Genomic DNA, 20,897 nt, shown 5'->3' with positions numbered 1-20,897 from the left:
GATGAACCAAGAATCCATTGGTATCCTCGAGAGCATTGTATTACTTGGTTGCCGTATGGAATTCCTTTTCCACAGGGTTGTGAATCCCCTAAGTATGAAGCCGATTTCTCCTGGTATTTGGAGGATTTGCATCATAATGTTGAAGTGAATCTTGAGCAAGGTTTGCAAGAAGACCGACCACCAGGTGCAATTATGCATGAGTCGTTGATGGATTCTCCAGTAGATCGTCTTCGACGACACTTCAATCAACCCAAACCTGTAGCCGTTGGACAAGATACAAGTAACCCATTTGCAGATATATATTCTAAATTTGGATTTGGCAGTAGCGCTCAACATGAAGCTGAAGGTGTGAATCAAGGTGATGCGACTATGAATGGAGATAATGGTGAGAGCTATATTACTGGGATGCCCAAATCTACAACACATCCTCAAATGGGCGGAGATGATCATTGGATTTTGTATGCTTTCCATCCCAAATATGGACCTTTTGAGGTTCATGAGGGTGTTGCTGTAGTAGCTGATCGATTCCTGGTGTCTGGTGTTAGTCGGATTGGTTACCAATCTATCACTCTTGATGCTCGAGAAAGGAGGATCATTCGTCATTTGGATGGTCAACCGATGCACAGAGACGAGACTATGCGGTTTCCAGTGATGGATGCTCTTTGTCCTTCTACAAGGAGAATAGGTTGTGCTATTTTTGCAGGTTCTGGATCTCCAGGAACCCAACCAGCTGCTAATCCAACTTCTCATGCATTTGTGCCTGAGGGAAGTGCTTCTACAACTGCTCCTGAACCTTCGATTTATGCTCCTGATGTTGCTGAAGGTGGTGCTGATGTTGATGAGATTCAATCTACCGATCCTGGTTCGCAAAGAGTAACATCTAGAGTTTGTTTGACTCGCAGTCGAACTAGAAGTGTTAGTCAGGGAACACAGAGCAAGACTCGAGGTACTCCACAGTAGCTTGTTAGATCTTGCTTCTTTATCTTCTTTATTTAGATTTCAGGGATTATTTTGGATGTTTGGGTGACTTTTAGATGTGGGTTTGTAGTTGTTATGGATATTTCTTCTCTTTTGGTAGCGGATTTGATGTTGAAGGATTGAAACTATGTTTAGACATGGATTATGCTGTTTATACTTTGTCTTTATTGAATGGTAATTAGATTTTTCCATGAGATAAATTGTGATATTGGTTTGTGTGATATGGATGCAATTGTTGTTGAATTGAAAGTGTGGGGGATGATGGTGATGAAATTGACCTTGTGGGAGGTAAACTGTATTCATATGGGTAGGCTTGGATTGAAAAGTTTCAGGGGGAGGGTTAAAATTTCTTGTTTTTATCCAGTAGGATCTAAGAATGTTGGTGTGTTTCTGGTTTCTGAGTAATTGTCTATCATGATCTTGAGAGTAGAATTCCTTCCAGTTTTCCATGATGATTGAGCCAATATCAGAAGTAATAGTGATTGTTGAAGCCATATAGATGATAGTAGTACTGGGTAAGTTTAGTTTTGGTAATTTTTGAGATGCCGATGATATTTGTGATGTCTGTGATGATAGTGATACTGGTGATTCCTGTATAGATCGAAGATTTCATAGTTTAGAGTAAGTGAAGAAGGAACATCAATCAAATATTGATTTCCGGCATGGAATTCCGGTGAGAGACGGTGAGAACTAGCCGTTGGGAAGAACGTTGAGAGGCAAGAGGACAAAGAAAACGGCTAGAAGTAGTCGGGGGAATTATTTTCACGGTGAACTTAAGAGAAGATGAGAGAGATGGAGTCGTACATGATGAGTTGAGTAGTGTTTTTGGGTCCTTCTTTTATGTTTTTGATGTGGTGTGGTAAACTAATTTTAGTGAAATTAAAAGTCATTTGAGGTACCTACAATACAAACAATAACGTATCAATTTATTTTTTAGAAAATATATTATGTACCTCTCAAAACATAGACATTTTAAGGGTTAAATCAAAAAGATCTATATTTATATGTTGCTTAGATGGTATTTAACCCCTTAAACATATTATAAAGAAAAAATCGATTTAGCAACGTATTTAATGGGAACAAATAACATTGACAATTTAGTTGATTTGACGAAACTATTAAACCCACATCCATACATTCTCTTAGGGGATCCAGTGGGATTTGAGTTGTTGTTCTAACATCGAGATGTGTACATGTTAAAATAAAATCTCATTGTCAAATAATCCTCGTGATAAATGCTCGTATATTAACACTTTCCTAAAGTTTAAAATTTTGGGGTGGATAGCCACCCCCAATTCGTTGAGTTGCTAAATGTGCCATCAAAGTTTATGGGGATGAGTCAGATCATGATGTTAAGGCCTATTCCTATGCACATGCCAAAAAAATGGTGTTTGGCATGCCAGGTGGCATGGCAGACCATCTGGGCCACTATGGGAAAAAAGATAAGCGACAGACTTTCTAGCGAGCGATATTGACATGAACGCCAACAATATCGCTCGTTTTAAATAAAACGCTGGCGATGTAATGGTTATCGCCCAGTAGTTATTCTGCAACGACTATTTCCCCCTATGGTTCCTATATATATACACGCCCTTTTACCTCTCTAGATAACTCACACCTGCTTATATAGATATTTCACCTAAATTCTCAATTTTAAGTTTCATTAATCTTCTCAATGTCGAGATCCAATGAAGAAAGGGATATTATTATGAATCGGTTCAGGTTACAACAAGAAAGGTATCGTATGAGGTTGCAAGAAATTGACGAAGAGGAAGCTGAAGATAATAAACTAATCGAAATTTTGATGCTTGTACATACGGGTCAAATACCAAGAGTTCCAGAGCCCAAAGAAGTACAATCGAGAAGATATACATATCGAGGGAGGGAATTTTACCATCAGAAGCTCATGCACGATTATTTTCTTCCCAATTGTGTGTACTCTGATCGAGATTTTCAAGGTCGATTCCGCATGCCTGGTCATATGGTGAAAAAGATTATTGAAGAGCTTTGTCGAGTAAATACTCAATTCAATTATCAGTTTGATGCACTGAATATTAGAGATCATAGTCCTGAACAAAAAGTTACTCCGGCTTTAAGGATTCTAGGTTATGGCACTCCAGCGAATGCGAACGATGAGTACCTTCGTATAGGTAAAAAAACTTCTTACACTTACCTTTCATAGTTTTGTGAAGTAATGATTAATCATTTTGGTCCAACATATTTACGAAAACCAACCGACGAAGATGTTAGAAAAATATTAAGGGAGAATGAGGGAAGGGGATTCCCAGGAATGCTAGGTAGTCTCGATTGTATGCATTGGGTATGGAAAGGATGCCCTGTTTATTGGGCTGGTCAATATAAAGGTCATCATCCAAAACCAACAGTTATCCTTGAAGCTGCTGGTTCTTATGATTGTTGGATATGGCACGCTTTTTTTGGTCTTCCGGGTTCACAAAATGATATTAATGTTTTGCACAAGTTGCCTCTGTTTGAAGATTTGAAGTATGAAATTTCTCCATCTGTCCGTTTCATGATCAACGACCATAAGTACACGCATGGCTATTATCTTGTGGATGATATCTTCCTAAAATGGTCCACATTGGTTCAATGCTACCGTCAGCCTCCTGCTGGTCCATTGGGCCTTTCATACCGATATTTTAACGGTGCACAAATGACACTGAGGAAGGATGTGGAACGCGCTTTTGGAATTTTGAAGAAGAAATTTGCTATCATTTGTGGCCCATATCGTGGGTTGAGTCCTCGTGAAATGCACAAGACTATGCTCACTTGCATTATTCTTCATAACATGGTAATTCAGGAAACCCGACGTGATTCAGATTGGATTAACTATGAAGATGAAGATTTGAGGATGGAGATTCAACCAGAAAAAGGCATCCATGCAAGGAATTATGGTCAAATGACTAACTACATTCAGAACCGTAATTTGTATGACCAGTTAAGAGATGATCTGAGATTGAGTCTTTGGGCAGAGCATGGAAGATGACGATTTATGTATTTTTCTTAATTTTTTAGCTTCAGTTTAACTTATGTTATTTATTTTTCTTAATGTTTTTATGTACTGTTATTTTTCTAATTAATAAACTTCAACATTTATTTCAAACTAATACATTAATCATCTGATATTGGTATGCATAACAACATATCAAATTAAAACTTAAACTAAAACATTATAACTTGAACTTAAACTGCTATATTAAACTAGTACATTAATCATCTAGAGGAACTATTACATCAAACTCATCATCAGTTCCATCATCATTATCATCATGGTTGTTGGGCTTGCTTGATTGCTTTTCAATCTCTGCTTGAATCCTGTCAAATTCGATTTGCCATACATATTTTTGTTGGGCGTTCATAATTGAGGTGTTAGCTTGAAGAATCTAATGCTTGTCATAATCAAACCCAAATTTTTCTTGAGAAAGACGACTTTTCTTACTCTCCCGGTTTTGAAATTTCCTTTCAGTGGATCTTTGCTTCTCGACGGTCTTTTGATGTTCCATAAACTCCATCATGTTAAATCCTTTAGAACTCCCTCCTTCTTGAGCTAATTTTCTAGCCAGTTTTGCATTGTTCCTCTCTGGAAGTTTTGTCTTATTATTATTATCAACATAATTATTGAAAACTATGTTGGAATTTGAGCTTGTAGGGGTATCTGGTGAAGAATTTGATGGACCTTGTGAAAATGGTGAAGAATTTGGTGTTGAGGGAGAAGAATTGTATGGTGACCTTTCAGGTACTATTTGATTATTTGCTAAGTAATCTGGGTTATATTTGTTCAAACACTTCAAAATATGATAACAACTTTCGAAAGCGAACTGTTTACCATGTTTTTGTTCCCAATCTGTACGAACCTCTCTTTCAAAATCAACATCAGTTTGACCACTGTCCTTCCCTTTTCTCTTGGCTTGCATTATCAATGCAACATAAGCGGCCACTTCCCGGTTGATTACAATGAAGTGTTCTGACAATCCTTTTGCATCACGACCATTAATGTTCATGGTTTGTTCATAATATTTTTGAAATATATTATCCCACATGGTGTCACCATGTTGTTGTGCACCATCGATACAATCTTGGGTAAAAAAACATAATTACGACAAATACATTCATCTTCTATCATGCTGTATTTTGCACCACGGACTCGGTTCTTCTTACCCTTGCCTTGAGTTTCTGCTTGTGAACCCATTTTACAAGAAAATATATAATTGTAGAGGAGGTGTGATAGTTTTAGATTGGAAAAAGATTGAGAGATTAAGAAATTCTAGAGAGATTTAGAAATTCTGATGTGAGTTGATATGAGTTTGAAATTAGGTATTTATAGATGGGGGTCGTTAGATGAAGATCTGATGAGCGATTATCATAGTCGCGAGCGACAGCTTGACTATCGTTGTCGATTAAAAGACCCACGCGCGATGATTTGACCATCGAGCGACCGAAACTCTATCGCTCGGTGGAAACTCTGTCATGTATGCCTATATGCTAGGAATATCATATTGGCATATGAGTTTGGCAGTTTGGCATACCCATAATGGGTGCATATATGCCAAATATCATGTTTTGGCATGTGCATAGGAATAGGCCTAACAATATCAAAGTTAATAATCAATGAAAAAGAAATCAAAATATCGTAGATGAGAATAACTAGCTCGCTAGTAACTTACTAGACTAGCGATATTGTCTTCGTCTTGAAGGCAAGGTCCCTAGTTCTTTTTTTTTTGATGGTTTGGAAGAGTGGTCTTGGGCTACATTCTTAACTCCTTATAAGGAGTTATTTCTGACAATTACGGAGTTCGAACCCCTACCTCCGCAGTGGGAGGGAGCATACCAACCATCAGACCACTTGATGGTTGGCGCAAGGTCCCTAGTTCACCTTCCCACTCAGTTTTACACAATTGCATGGGCACCGTTGCTGGCTGACACTTCGTTTTTGGACTTTTTAGCTCTACATTCGATCTGAAGACCGAAGCGGTATCGTCAATGCAGGGGCAGAATGGTAATTGCATCTTATATCTTAATTGAACACCCCATATCGACAAAGTGCACGGAGAAAACTACCTGCGATAAATTTACAGTGAAATGGACTTCTGGTTTCTAGGGTCAACTACCACTTCCAAATCCATCCACAATCTTACTGCTGCTACTGCTCCAGCCTCCGGTAAGTGCTTAATTCCAGATTTTATGTCCTGAATAAGAAGATGGGTTTTTGTATGGAAGTGTTTTAGCCTTATAAAGTGTGTATCTTTCTTTACTAAAAAAAAGTTGTTTCCAAAACTAGGGTGTTTCTAAATTAGGGCATTTTTGGAGAGCCCCCTTTTTAATTAACAAGATTATAAGAAAAAAGAGGGGTCTGGGTCTTGAAGAATGTATGTGTAGGTGAAGCTGAGATAAGAAATTATTGATTATTGGGTTCTTAGTAATTTAAAAAAAATTAATGGCAAAAACTAAATTGGAAGCAGCTGTTAGGAGATCAGTTGCACTGATCCTGATGAGGAACAGTGATTATGTGGGTGCCAAGAACAAGTTACTGGAAGCAAGGAATATTTTTCAAGAAGTTGAGTTTATTGATGAGCTGATAACAATATGTGTATAGCTGAGTTACCTGTGAGTGAAATCGATTGGTATTCGGTTCTCCGGACTGATAAAGGAGCTGATGAGTCTGTCATAGAGACTATGTAAACCTGATAGGAACCTTGGAACCTATGAAGAGCAAGTTTCCGGGAATCGAATCAGCTTTGGGGCTTATTGATAAAGCCTATAATGTGCTTTCAGGTAGGCCTTGCGCTTCTGCTAAACAGCTAGAGAAGGTCGCGAATAATGGAAGGGAAACTAGTCATGGAAATTCTCTTGGATCAAAGAGAATTGTTAGTGAGAGTTCAAAGAGGGTAAAAAGTTTGGATGAGGATGATTGCGTGATTATAGCTGAGACCCAAAAACTTGATACACCCAGAGGAAAAGTTTGTACATTAAATAAAGTGGGAACATCGTTGAGAAGTTCATCTGGGAACTCATCCCCATTACTGAAATCGATGGATCACCACCAACCATGGCTCAACAACGGAAAGGCTGAAAATTTTGAATTTGGTCAGATTTGGGCCGTTTATGATAAAGAAAAAATGCCACGAAAGTATGCGAGAATCAACAGGATAGAAAGTTCTTATAATGTGGAAACAAATAGCACAGAGAACACATTATATGTTAGGTGGCTGAGGCCTGCTCCCATCAATGCAGATGAGAAAAAATGGCATCAAGCAGGGCTGCCTGTTTCTTGTGGTTGTTAAGATAGTTAAATGTAATTTGGTAATTTTCTCAGATTTGGTCACTTCATTTCAAGAATATCCTTACTCAAATGAACTGGTTGAACTTTATCCAAGAGAAGGGGATGTATGGGCACTTTATAAAGATTGGAACCCATTTGATTGGTGCTCTAATCCTAAAACGAGAAAGAAAGTGGTATTATGGTTGCATCTCTAGTAAGGGTGGCAGGGTATAGAAACGTTTTTCGAAGACTCAAAATTGATGGGGCTGACATCTCTGGTCTAATTTCTCCTCGTAATTGCGGAGTAAAGGTGCGATCAACTGACTCGACACAAATAGCCTGCTCCGATACCATATTAGAATACGGGCATCCAACTCAAAACCAATTGGTAATGAGTGGAGAGGCCCTACTAGATTATAAACCGCAGGATCTTAAATAACCCAACCATGTGGGACTAATAATCTCAACAGTTTTTCTCATAAAATCCCGGCATACAAGTTCCGAGGTGACGGGAGGGGCACATTTTCAGGTATACTACTCAAACTCAACCCATTCACAATACCTGAGGATTTAGCTGTGGACACAGTTACAGAAGAGCTACCTTCAGAAGGGAGCTTCAGTAATGGTTCCAAGCACCCAATATCGAAATCACTTCTTACGACTTCGGGTGAAACTCAATGTTCTAGATCTGGTGTTCTCTCCTCTGGTGGTCAAAACACCGAAGGATTCGTTGGCAGCTCACATCAAAGACTTGTTTCACTGATGCCATGTGAAGAAACGAAGAGTCGGGCTGATGGACTATCGAAGGATGAATATACATCAAATAATCTGGAAATGGATGGGTCAGAAAAAGAGCTGGTAGGCAACCAAACTGCTGAGATTTACGAAGAGGAAGAGGAAGCGGCAGAAGAGACTGATTCTGAGAGTGAGGGTGAGGGTGAGGGTGACAGTGACAGTTTAGGTGGATTTTTGGTAAGGAGGTCTGGAATTTCTGACTCTGGGGATAGTTCAAGTGACTCGGATGATGCAGTTAATAAGTTGGATACTGGTCATGTTATGGCAATGATAAGAAGGAACAGAACTACTGAATTGAAATGGCAAACTGAAGATGATATGCTATCCTCGTTTGAAAAGGATCCCGTCCTTTGTATGGAGGCTGTTTGTGCTCTGCATAGACGCCAAACAGCTGATGGATCAATTAAATTTAGTTGCTTTAGCAAGTTCGTCGCACTCAGGTTCGTTGTCTGCACAAGCTCCCAATATTTATTTATGTGGTTCCATTTTTTTTTATAATTCCTGAAATTTGCATAAGATGCAACTTATGGTAAAATTTGTCAATATTGTACACGCTAACCAGCGGTACACCCTATTTACCGAATCAGGCCAAGCAGGACAAAAAGGGTTAAAAACAATAATTAATTACCGTCATATCCCAACAGGTCATGACACCAGGTAGTACACGTATTATTTAGTGCCTCGTCAGCTGACACGTCGGAGGGTTAATACCTTAAAACAGAAACCTCCCGCTATTCTACCCATTTCTTTCTCTTTCTTTAAAAATTCTAGGGTTTCCATTCCCTTCCCACTTCACTTATCGTTTCCATGATCGATTGAAGCAGGTGAGAATTAGGTTTGCTCACCAATTTCAGACGTGAAACTTCCCATATCAAATTCACCCCAATATTGGTACTCAACCTACTGTTTATCGACCTTGATTGGGTTCGATTTTCATGAAGATGCGAAGATGGGAAGCTTAGCTGATTACAACATCGGTAAAATTCTCAACTTATTTCTTTATTTCTCGAATTTGGGATTTCCGATTTTCGTATTATATATTCAGGATTTGACTGGTCATGGTGCTTAGTAACTCTTCTTTTTTAATTTAATTTGTTTCATAGGTTGAAATCTATTTGGTTTCACATAAAGGGTTTTGATTATCCGTTGAAAATCGTGGATTTGGTGTTTTTTTCTGGATTCAGTTATTCATTTATAAACCGTAATTCGGTAAATCATGAATTTAATAGCTCGGACATGAAAGATCTGTTGTAGAGAAAGGTGATTTACTAGCAAGACCTAGGTTGAAATCAGGTTGTACTGGTTGGGCGTGTGTGGCAATAATTTGATTTTTTTTTTTAGCTTAATTTGACCAACCAATTAACCATTATACAGCTTGAGACTCTCTCTAGGTCATTGCAAACGGTTCTCCACAAATGAGTTCAATATATAAATATTGAGATAAGTAATTAAGCTACTGTTGCTCTACCCAAATGTCTTAGTTGCGTCTAATAAGTTTAAAATTTTTGTTCCTGGCAGGTGCTGCAGAAATATACTACAGGAAGGTGAAAATTCGATTGATGGTGGTATTATGTTTGGTTAAGAACTTCAAAAGATACCATAAAATAGCCTGCTAGTTTATAAGGCTCAGAGTAGCTTATGCTGGTAATTATTTATAATACGAATTTCATTGTCCTTTTGTGAGTTTTTTCTATGGTACGAGCTGAAACATGCTTGAGCCTGTTGCAAACTCTCTACGGATTTATATGCTGGGAAAAAACATGAGGAATTATTAGGGACAGTTTCTCTTTAGAAATATAGTGGCTTTGAGAACTTGATAAAATCTTATTCTTTTCTGGATGGATTAACACAGTGCAAGATTAGAAAGTATGAATTATGAAACTTGAGCTGGAAATACAGATTAGAATTGCATGTGAAACCCTTGTATGATTATGTTCAATTTTGGGTTTATTAGATTTTCATCAGTCCTTGTTAGGGAAATTGGGGCTTAGCATTGCCAAAATATAAGAATTTTGGTGCGTGGATCAGTTATATAGTTGTATCATTGGGAAGGGGACAAGAGTTTGAACTAATGAGATATATTTTATCTCGAGAATCTGAATGCCATATATGTCGTTCTTCTGGAACATTTACACAAAAAATGCCAAGCTTTTGTTTCTGCTTGTAATTGCTGAATATATACCAACAGGTGATAGACTTTTTGATGAAATATAAAACGCAGCGAAAACAACGCTAGTAACATGATACGATTGCTAAGAAAGCGTATACCTGTGCAGCTCAACGATAAGTTCCAGGCTATATAAATACTTACTCTTTGCTGAATATATTCTTACTCTTTGCTATATAAATACTTACTCTTCACTTCTTGGTCCATTGGTTACAATTTTTAGAGTCACACCCACTGCATGAATTCATTCCCTTAATAATTACTTACTCTTTGCTATGAAGCTATTTTAAAGTGGAATTTGCTTAAGTCATTTCTGGTATAGTTGGGAAATTGAACAATGGGAAGTCATATATTTCAAAACCGGTTGTGAAGCTGGTATTTTTCCTTAGTTTAAAAAAAGGATCACAAATCTAGTTTAGGTGAGATTACCGACTATGAATGCCTGACTTCTTTCAATAACATTGTGCAGTTGTGGAGGTGATGATCGTATTCGAGGGTGGAGGTGGAATACAATCTTTAGTTCAAGTTATCCAGTTCATGCCCAAGGTGTGCAGGTAGTCCGTTGGTAGGAGTAATTAGTTTTGTCTTCTAGATGATTACCGTGTGTTTCTGGGAGAAACTTTATGTTGTATTTTGGATTTTGTACATCTTGCTAAAAGATTTTCATTTGCAGAAACTGATTTGATGCCTGTGCTTAACTTTGAACCCTCAGCATAAGTAAGTTCTCAGTTCTCACATTACATAGCCTTTTTGTTGTGTTTACATCTAGGTTATTACAGTATTAAACTACCATAGTCTTACTCTCTGATATGCGTATGCTCTTGGCAGTCTTCAACTAATCTTACTATTATCGCTCATCCGCTCCAACATTTTGGGTTCTAGATCATAATTGGTTCAGATGATGGGATCATGCGAGTCAGGGGTCGGCTAATTTTTAGTGGAAATGATCCTTCTGTCCTGCTTTGTTTTTCTGAAATCTACTGTAACAATATGAGTGTGACATGTAACCTTAACCACTCACATGTGTAATTGCAAACAAGACAAGATCATACCTAGACCAAAATTGTTAGATTGACTTTACTGGAGTATTTCCCATGAACTAATATTTTGAGCCATGCTTGAGTTTTGTTTACACTTCTGCCATTTGATGTGTGGTAATATGGATTGTAGAAACGGAAAATATAATAACGTCATAGATCAAGAGAAACAAATGAAGTCAAAGGAAGCTTCCCCATGGTTTAGGTTCATTGGTCTGGATTCAAGTGAAAGTTGGCTGATAAGAAACTAAGAATTCCTTTTACCTATACTGCAATGCCTATTTTTTGTGGTATTTCAAGTCGTAGTCGCATCAAAAGATGAAGCTATGTTCATCTAGTTGACGAGATTCTCTATGTAGCTTATGCACACTCAAACATTTTAATCTTTTAAATACTGTATCACAAACCCATGCTTCATTCCCCAATACATGGGACATTTCCTAGTGGAAATTAACTTGATGGTCGTTTTGTCGATGAGTTGCTCTTGCTCACTGACTGTGTTCGAGGCATCTTTGTGTTTCCATGGCAATGGAGCGTGTTTATGTTCCTATTTCGGAAATTATTTGCTTCTTCAATTTATTCAATTGAGTAGCTTATTTTTTGTTCTCCAAGTGATAGGAGTTTATCAATCTGGAATTTTCCTGCCTCTGAGTGCATTTCGAAGATTGAAACCTGCTTTCCTATGCAAGATTTGGTGTCTGATGACAATCAAGTAATTTCTCATTCCTAGGAATCGTTGAGAAAATTCGAGCTGTTATTGAAGTTGGTGCGTGCCGCCGGCTTGTTGATCTATTGCTGTAAGTATAACTTTATATTGAATTATATGTTTTTTTTCCTGCAAAGCATTGAATTCTAAACTCTGCTAGATGTACGATAATTCGAGGTAGATTTCCTTTTGCAGTTGCCCATCTCTTAATGTTGCTATTCCTGCCCTCCGCACGGTTGGCAATATTGTTACTGGAGATGATTGTCAGACCGTGGTATGAATGAAAAGCTACGTCAATCAGATTTTAACTTTTACTCTTAATGAAGTGTGATGTGATGAATTCTTGCATTTAAACTTTTTTTGTTCTCTATCCAGTGTATCATTAAACATCAAGCACTTCCCTGTCTCCGAATATTTTTATAAACCTTGGAACTATGCACAAGCGTAAACTGCAGTTAGAGAATTCTTAGGAGATGGAAGCTTGTGCACTAAGTCAATAACTGGTGCCTCACAGCTGGGTCTTTCGAAATACCGCTGACAACGTTTCTTAAAGAGCAGGTCTGGCCAAAGATACATGTAAAATTTTATATGAATTTGTGATTGTTCCAAACATTATTAGTCTGTAATATTTTTTTAAGTTTTAAATGTCTATCTGGTCGCCTCCCTTTCTATGGAGAAACTAGTAAATCTTGGAATGATGGGCAGAAATCTCATGAATTACCTCATGTGCTGGCTCCATCTCACATACAGAGGATGCTGAACTAGAGAGTTCATTAAGCATGTTTGTGCTTTTCTTGCACTTGACCGTAGTGTTCAACATAACGCTCTGGTAATGCTTCTTTATACTTTTCTATTTCTTTGGAAATTCAGCTACGCTTGTTGATTGGATACAGATTGATAAAACAACATTACTGGACTCGTAACTTTTCTCAGGGGGTTGCACAAATACCGCCACGTGTGTCCGATATGGATACGTATCGGTGTGTCCAATATGGCAAATCCAAAAATGTGTCCAATATGGCAAATCCAAAAACCATGATACGGCGACACGGCGGTAGCCGGTATACATTAATATTGGCAATTTTGTCAAAAGGATTCCATAATGATGCAGTATCTAAGTTTCTGCCATTTTGTTAGCTTACTTACCAGTTTTTGTTGCATGCCTTAAGTGATCTTCGCTCCTAATCCTAGTACTGACTACTGAGTATGGTAGATTAGAGAATAGAGATTAATATTTACAGGTGCTACAAATTTATTCTTTTTATGACCTCCTTTAAAAGGTAGGCGACAGTTACTACACAACTAAAATATTATCTCTTTTAGTACAAAATATTGACTTTAGTAGGACAGCCGTATTTTGGGTGTGTCAGCATGTGTGGCTGTGTCCATACGTGGACACACGATACGGGGAGCCCCTAGAAGTACTGGTGCAACCCAAATTCTCGCAGGTTTCGTTTCAGTAGCCGAGTTTCGAAACCCCCGTATGTCTTTCAACTTACCAAATGTGGTTTGCAGGTAAAAATGGAAGTAAATACTGATGTTAATTTATAGATACCTTGATGAATATGGTTGCTTTGTTTGCTGGTTGTCAAAATCTGATTCGGTTGGGTCACCTTAACCAGAGTCAAATTTTGTTCACCAACCTATAATGCGCGAAAGAACTCGGTCATTGTTGGCTGTTTTAAACTGTATTGATAACCAAGCAGAAACATAATACATTATGACTTACGAACACACTGTGACCTGGATAGTTCGTCATGATTTTCGCTACTTACAAGTAGGAAGCAAAAATAATCTTTCTTTCTCTGAGTATCCGTTACGAGGTTTTAACTTATTACTTTTTGCAAATTTGCCATCGTCTTGGTTCTTCCATATATAGCGTTTTTTTTATTATTCTCTGTTGCCTCGCTGGTTCTCAGCATACAACAGCTATACAGAATTAGTACGATGTACTGGGATGACAAACATAGCACCCACGGTGTCTCATCGGATGTTAGCATCGATGAATTGGTTGATTTACTGTCTTAATTCATACGAATTTTCAGTTGGTGTGGATAAAATTCTTCTCTCGTTGGTAGGTAATCTGAAGTATGAGAATGTTGATGACTGAGGATTCGAAGTATGGCATCAGCAGTTCGTTCTTAATAAACTACGATTCAAGGTACTGTTTTCCTTGTTTCCTACAAAAGCTATTTAACAACGTTCTACAACCTTTGTCACTTCACTTCTGAATTTTTCTAATGCAGCATACCCTTCTCTGTCGATGACATCTCCAAGTCAACGACATAGCAGACCACGACTGATACGGGTGAACTCATGGTTCGTCTTCTTATTACAACGTGTAACCTTAACTGTTCAAAACTGTTGACTGTTAAGTCCGAAAAAATTGTGAACACTGAGATTATTTTGAATATTTTATTGCCCAGTGTCATGACTCTGAGGGAAAATAGGACATTTTTTTCTTCAGTGTGAGCGAGTATCTAAAACCATGAAATTGGGTTTCAGTGTCACCAACCTTTATTCCTCCAGGTCATGACACTGAAGAATTGGTTGACATGTTCTAGAGACGTATTGCAATTTTTTGGTGCAGTTTTCATGCGATTAGGAGTTACCTGCAGGTATGGGTTGTCAGATCTATCAATTTTTATTGGTCGGCCTAGGTACCCATGACTGGCACAGAGAATCCTTTTGGTCCCTGATTTTTTTGTACATGTATCTGTATATATTTTGTTCATCATGTTATTTTGTATTTCTGGGCAGTGGGCAAGTGATGAATGTAATTGGTTGAGATATACTTGTATTTCTGAAACCTTCAATCTTAATTGAATGCTATTACCAACCAGTGATGGGTCCAAGACAGTCGCAAAAATAAAAACCATCGACTGGTATAGTGTTAACTTCCGTGAAGCAAACCAACTTCAAGTATCTAAAGACATTACATAGAATTGAAGACATCCTACTTCAAAGCAGGATGTTACAATATCTAAAGCTTGCGGCTTTGCCATAGATCACAAAAAGATAGAGGACACTATTGATCAGATATTAGTTATGGTACATAATTATTTTCAGTTTGATCAGGTCTTGCACCAAGCAATAAACTGAACTCCATGAGTACCACTTAGACCAATGAGGATTTGTTAAGAATATTTGTTAGTGTTTTGTTGTTTCCATTCTTCTTACTAGCTAAGGCAGAACCTCAAATGAAGGGTTTTCCCTATTTTCCATCCCCACTTTTCCTATTTTCCGTCCACATAAAATCCCATCCCCAATAATCCTAAGTACCATCCACATATACTTTCATATTTCCTAAATACCACCTGTTTGACATTTTATATACACCCAAATAATGAGACTATCAAAACTGGACAAAAAGCGGTGCGGCTACGATGTGGTCGGGCCACATCATTCAAGTATGTGGTCCATCTTTAAATAGTGACACATAGTGTTTTTGTTCTCCAAAATAGTTTATTACCTAACTTTTTGTCTTAACTTCCTACTTTTTCTCAAAAAGGTAAAGCAATTACGGAGATTTAGAGGGGGTAGGTTTTCAATATGAGTACGTGTCAAAATATGAAGAGGGGCCACATACAAAATATATGTGGCCCGACCACATCATAGTCCGAGCGGACAAAAAGGAAAGGAAAAAAAAAAGGCTTCTTCTTCATCTTTATAACTAGGACTGCACAAAACCGACCCAACCCGCCAACCCAACCCACACCCGCCGGAAAATACCCACACCCGATCCAACCCACTTAGGCACGGGTCAACTATGGGTCACAACACCAAAACCCGCCATATGTTGGGTCGGTTGCGGGTGGAACCTTATCTCACCCGATCCAACCCGCCACCCGCCTAAATATTCCCAAGCCCTTAGATTAACTCCCACCCATGAATCTGAGCCATCAATCCAAAGATTCCACCACAAATAAACCTAAACAGACTAAACTTTCTTAGTCTTATCTTCTAGTTATCTTCTTCACTCTTCAATTCAGAGTCTCAGACTTATCGTTCAAATCACCGCCTTGACAAAATGGATAGTTAGTACGCCATGATTGAGATCCGATTTCATTGTTATAAGAGTGATTGGCTACTAATTTCTTACACTCTGTAGGGTCTAGATGTTAGCCAGTAACAATGGATTTAAGAGATTCTTGATGTGAGTCAAAATTGGATCTAATGGAGGTTTTTGACTGAGAAATGGTACAACGGCAATGGATCTGGGGGATTCCGGTGTGGTCAGAGATTGGGTGTTGATTGATAAGATGCAGGTGGAGAAGATAAATGGTTTGATTCATTCAATATTTCTTGTCATTTAGAGAATGTAAATGCGAGTGTTGGAGAGTAAAAAGATTGCAAAGAGTTGTGGGTGTTACAGGTCTTGTTTTATTTTTCAATGTCTCTGTATGATAGCATTTTATCAACGATTATTTGCAGAGCCAAGTATGATTTGGTTCTAAATTTCTAATGTTGGGTTGACGTAGTAAATTAGAGTTTCAGATAAACTTGCTGAAAAATTGATTTTTGTTGGTTTTACTTATGATTTATCTATTATTTTTGATTGTTTCGAGTGCGTGAGAAAACGATGTTTGTATTCCAGGCGAAATCGGAGAAGAAGAAGAAGACCGATAGAGAGGGACGGGTATACCCGCCACCCACCCGATCCAACCCGCCGTAATGTGGGTCGGGTGAAAACCGACCCATTATAATATTGGGTTGATTGCGGGTGATGATTTATGTTACCCGCCATTAATGGGTTGGGTGATGGGTGAGACCAAAACCGACCCAACCCGACTCATGTGCAGCCCTATTTACAACCGTCCACTGCTTCTTCTATTTCGTCTCCACAAAACAATAGTTTTGATATTAAATTATCGGCACTCCCATCACATGACACGTTTTTACACCTTCAATCACAAAAAACAATGCTACCACTATTATACTATATTAGCCATGAATTAAAATCCTCTATCTGTCCACTATATTGGGGTTTATCAAATAAAAATACACTGTCAATTAATGGCGTATGTTAATTAATTTCACTACATTTGAACATTGTCGAGGGGATACGTGATCAATCTTTGGCGGGATAATCGTGCGGAGGATTGGGATTGTTCACTGAAAAAACAAAGATTGGCACTGTTCACATCTCCACGCCATTATTTTCCGAGAGTGGCAAACTGAAAACAAATATCACGATGTTAATAGCGTGGAGTTGTGCACATATTTGCACGCAAAATCATATTTGCTTCTAGGTTTGGTTTGTATCTAAAAGATGATAAATGCTAAAATAAAATCCCCAAACGTGGTAATCACGTACTAAACCTAATTATGATTTTTTTAATGATCTATTGGAATTTAATTTAGGGTTTCTAACTTGATAATGGGTTTTGTTTAATGAAAAAGAGATTTTGACGAAGAAGAAGGCAAATAAATATGATAATAGTCATAGTCACAATCAACTTGACTTTTGTAGGTGGTACGTGGGAAAATTTAGAATTGAAAAGTAAATTGGTTTTAAAAATTGTGAAAGGATAGAAAATAGGAAAAATAGGGATAACCAAATAAAATTCATTGCACATTTAAACCCAATGAGGATTTGTTAAGAATATTTGTTAATGTTTTGTTGTTGCCATTCTTCTTACTAGCTAAGTAAGGCTGACTGAGCCTAAAATGAAACTCATTGCACATTTAAACTGCAATTAAACCTTATTTCATAAAACTTGAAGTCATTGTATTTATTAAACTGAATCTAAATTGGAGCTGAATGAAGTTGATTTTTAGGCTCAAAGTCACCAAAAAATCAAAACATAAATTCACACCAGTACAAGTATTTTGTAACCGACAACAAAAAGAAACCAGCTGAATAAAGCTGCTTCGTTCATACACTCTGTAATCCCTTTCCCAGTTTTGATTTCAGAATTTGCGTCGTAGTCAGACTAACCTCAGCTTGTAGCCCGCTTTTTTAGCTCTGCAGGCCCTGTCAGTTGATAAAGAAGTCTCTGCTAGTAGTCTATTTGATTATCTCTTACCAAAAATCTGCCATAAGTTGTCAAATACATGAACCAAATTTACAGATGGGAGGCAGCAGATGAGTTTTATCTTGAACAGAGTCCCACTTGTTCATACAATGTAATGTAATTGATGATGCATAAAAGTGCAGTGTAATACTTGCTAGGAAACATATGACTTTGAAAATTTATATTTAAATGCTCTATGTTTTTATGGACACAGAAAAGTAGACCCCTTTTTATTGTGGCTGAGGATGGCGAAACTGAGGCTCTGACGATGTTAATACTCAACAAACTGGTGCACATTTGTAGGGCTGTGCGCATGCGGAATAAATGACTGCGTAAGTTTTTGTAGGCGTTAGTCACCGTGTGCACAAGATGGTGCACATTTGCACTAAATGAGTCTATGAATGCCTAAGATATGTTGAAATCTTCAAAACGATAAACTGCAGAATTATGTCCTGAGCGGCACAATTTGTAATGTTAAACCTGCAACAAGAAGAAGCCAACATTATAACAAGCTACTGCTGACATAATAAAAACATATAAATTCAAAGATGATATATAACAACCGCAACAGAAGCTCCAAAACTACACACCTAGAGACAACCAATCAATCACTATTCACTATATTTCAGGCTCAATATTCTCTTAGTTTACACTCATTCATTCCATTCACTGTCATTTAGATGTCAAAATGTAATTGATGATGCATCAAAGTGCAATACAGTACTTGCTAGGTAACATATTCTATTTCACCTGCTGTACAGTACTAATTGAGAGAATGCAATTTAGAATACACATAGTAAAAATTCATATTAGTCCGTACACATGAACAATCACATCACGGACCTAACAATAGATGCATCAACAAGTCTGGAATATGCCTTGGAAACCCTAACAAGCATGGATGCTAAACAGTGACATTGTAACAAAACATAGATGATCACAAGAGTGGAAGAGAAATGAAGTACTAAAGGTTTTGAGAACCCAATGAGCATTCAGAACCAGGACATACTAATAAATGATGATAACATTCCAAAGTTGGTACCCCTTCCTGCTCTACCAAACAAACATGCCCAAAGAGATGCACCCTTTATCTCTTGTTGATGCAATTTAGTAATCGCAACTCGACCTGATTTGACGCCCATGTAAAGTACAGCTGCAACATGCATATTGCTTTGATACATAAATATGCATATGAGTATATCAAGTACAAATCAATGAATTTTTATAAGTAGTGGCACCAATGATTTGATTCTCATTGAATTGATTGAAAGTGGGTTTGCTTCTCTATTATGGAAGTGGGTTTTTGATTTGAAGTGGTTTAAGCAGGTACTGCTGAGATGGCTGGTGGTGAATCTGGTCTTCCCCTGAGGTAGAGTAGAGCTCTGTTCTTAGGCAAACTATGGTTTTTCTTATTTATTGTGACAGAACAATCTTCGTATTCCAAGGGAAGGCCTCTACCTAAGGATGACTCTTGGTCTAACTGTGCCAAAAACTGTTTTGTGTAGTGGGAAGTCTAAGAATGAGTCTTGGTCTAAAATTTTTAGTTTGTTTCTGCAGGGATTGTTGAGATGGAAGGGGGTGAATAAAGATGGTGGGATGAATTACCACTAGACTTTCTTGGGCTAATCTTTAAGAAACTATCTCTGCAGATTGGGCAAGGTTACTTCACTAGCATATAAAACTTGGCAACGGTTTTCAGATATTTCGCCTATTATTAGATATAATATTTGCTGCTTATTGTTGATAAATTGATTGGAATTAGAAAATTATTATCATGCTTGCAAGTTTGCTGTAGATTTCAAATGTTTTTACCAATAACATTGACTTAAAGCACGTCTATTGTAGCTGTGGTGTAGAATGTGCTTCAGTGTCGTGTAAAGAAACACATTAGATAATGTCATCCTTCCATGAAGGGAACCCAGTAGTGAGGTTAGTGTTTTCTATGCTAAAATGATATTCCTCAGATTGAGATCTACTGCACTGGTGCTGTACATGAATGTTGATTCATTTGTTCATTGATATTGCAGGTGCTTGATGTGTTCTCAAGTTGTTCATCATCCAACAAGAATGTACAGTTATCTTATTCGACTTTGATTCTCAAGTGAGTTGACTGCCTTTTGTGTCGCTTCATTTTCTTACGATTTGTTTGTCAAAATAGCTTTTGGATGTGTTAATTAGATACTAATCTGGTTCCTGGTTGCTGCCATGACTGTCAGTTGCACAAGCTAATATATGTCAATTTCATTTTTTGTTGCTTTCGCAGTTATGCTGTTATGATTGAAAAGAAATATCAAGAAGGCCAATCTCGAGTTCTTTCAGTAGCTATTGAAGTGTGTCCTTTTCTGTAACAAATAGATTCTTTTAATGAATCACGTCAAGTATCACTATAACATATTGTATCTTAAATGAATTAAAATGAACTCGTTTATATGATTTACAGATTGCAGAAGGCAGTGTAGATGTTGATTCAACATTCTGTGCCCTGGTTGCTGTTGGATCATTGGTATTATTTCTGAAATTTCATACCTGTTACTTGATTAAAAAAAGAGAAGATTGTTTTATTAAAGGTTGTTCTTACAAACAGATGCTCGAGGAGACTGACCTAATTCTTTCGATATCATGGGTTATGCATTAAGACTGACCTAATTCTTTCAATCAAGGAATAATTTTAGAGTTATATCTCTTTCTCTCATATTCATAAAGTTTGCAAAGACAAGTCTGTGAACATGATTTGAGGGTGAGAGTATACTTGGTGATTCCAAAGATCAATCAAGTCATATCCAACAAACAAGGATGGGTGTATCTACTTTGATTCATAACGCATAACCTGTGATATTTCAATTATAAAGGTAAACAATATAATGCGGAAAAAAGAAATAACAATAACACCTGAAGTTTTTTAAGGTTTCAGAGAATATTC

At 37.5% G+C, this 20,897-nt stretch overlaps 2 long non-coding RNA genes across 8 annotated transcripts; both read left to right on the top strand.

Moving 5' to 3' along the window:
* Positions 1-6,078: 6,078 nt before the first annotated feature.
* Positions 6,079-12,658, top strand: LOC113281147. Of its 7 annotated transcripts, XR_003325946.1 has the most exons (8): positions 6,079-8,490; positions 8,875-9,027; positions 9,569-9,694; positions 10,687-10,771; positions 10,891-10,934; positions 11,867-12,051; positions 12,156-12,234; positions 12,336-12,658. It is a non-coding gene; the product is annotated as an uncharacterized LOC113281147 (long non-coding RNA). The 7 variants fall into 7 exon arrangements; XR_003325950.1 differs by lacking the exon at positions 6,079-8,490 and having other exon boundaries at positions 8,817-9,027; positions 10,687-10,763; positions 11,873-12,051; XR_003325948.1 differs by lacking the exon at positions 6,079-8,490 and having other exon boundaries at positions 8,817-9,027; positions 10,687-10,763.
* A 6,736-nt stretch (positions 12,659-19,394) lies between these two features.
* LOC113277326 lies at positions 19,395-20,410 on the top strand. The gene is made up of 4 exons (XR_003324854.1): positions 19,395-19,636; positions 19,834-19,906; positions 20,005-20,078; positions 20,241-20,410. It is a non-coding gene; the product is annotated as an uncharacterized LOC113277326 (long non-coding RNA).
* The last annotated feature ends 487 nt before the right edge of the window (positions 20,411-20,897 follow it).

Source organism: Papaver somniferum, chromosome 5 (genome assembly GCF_003573695.1).
Source record: "Papaver somniferum cultivar HN1 chromosome 5, ASM357369v1, whole genome shotgun sequence".
NCBI classification, from domain to species: Eukaryota; Viridiplantae; Streptophyta; class Magnoliopsida; order Ranunculales; family Papaveraceae; genus Papaver; species Papaver somniferum.
Note: the sequence above shows the minus strand (reverse complement) of the source record. Positions and strands in the feature narration are given on the sequence as shown.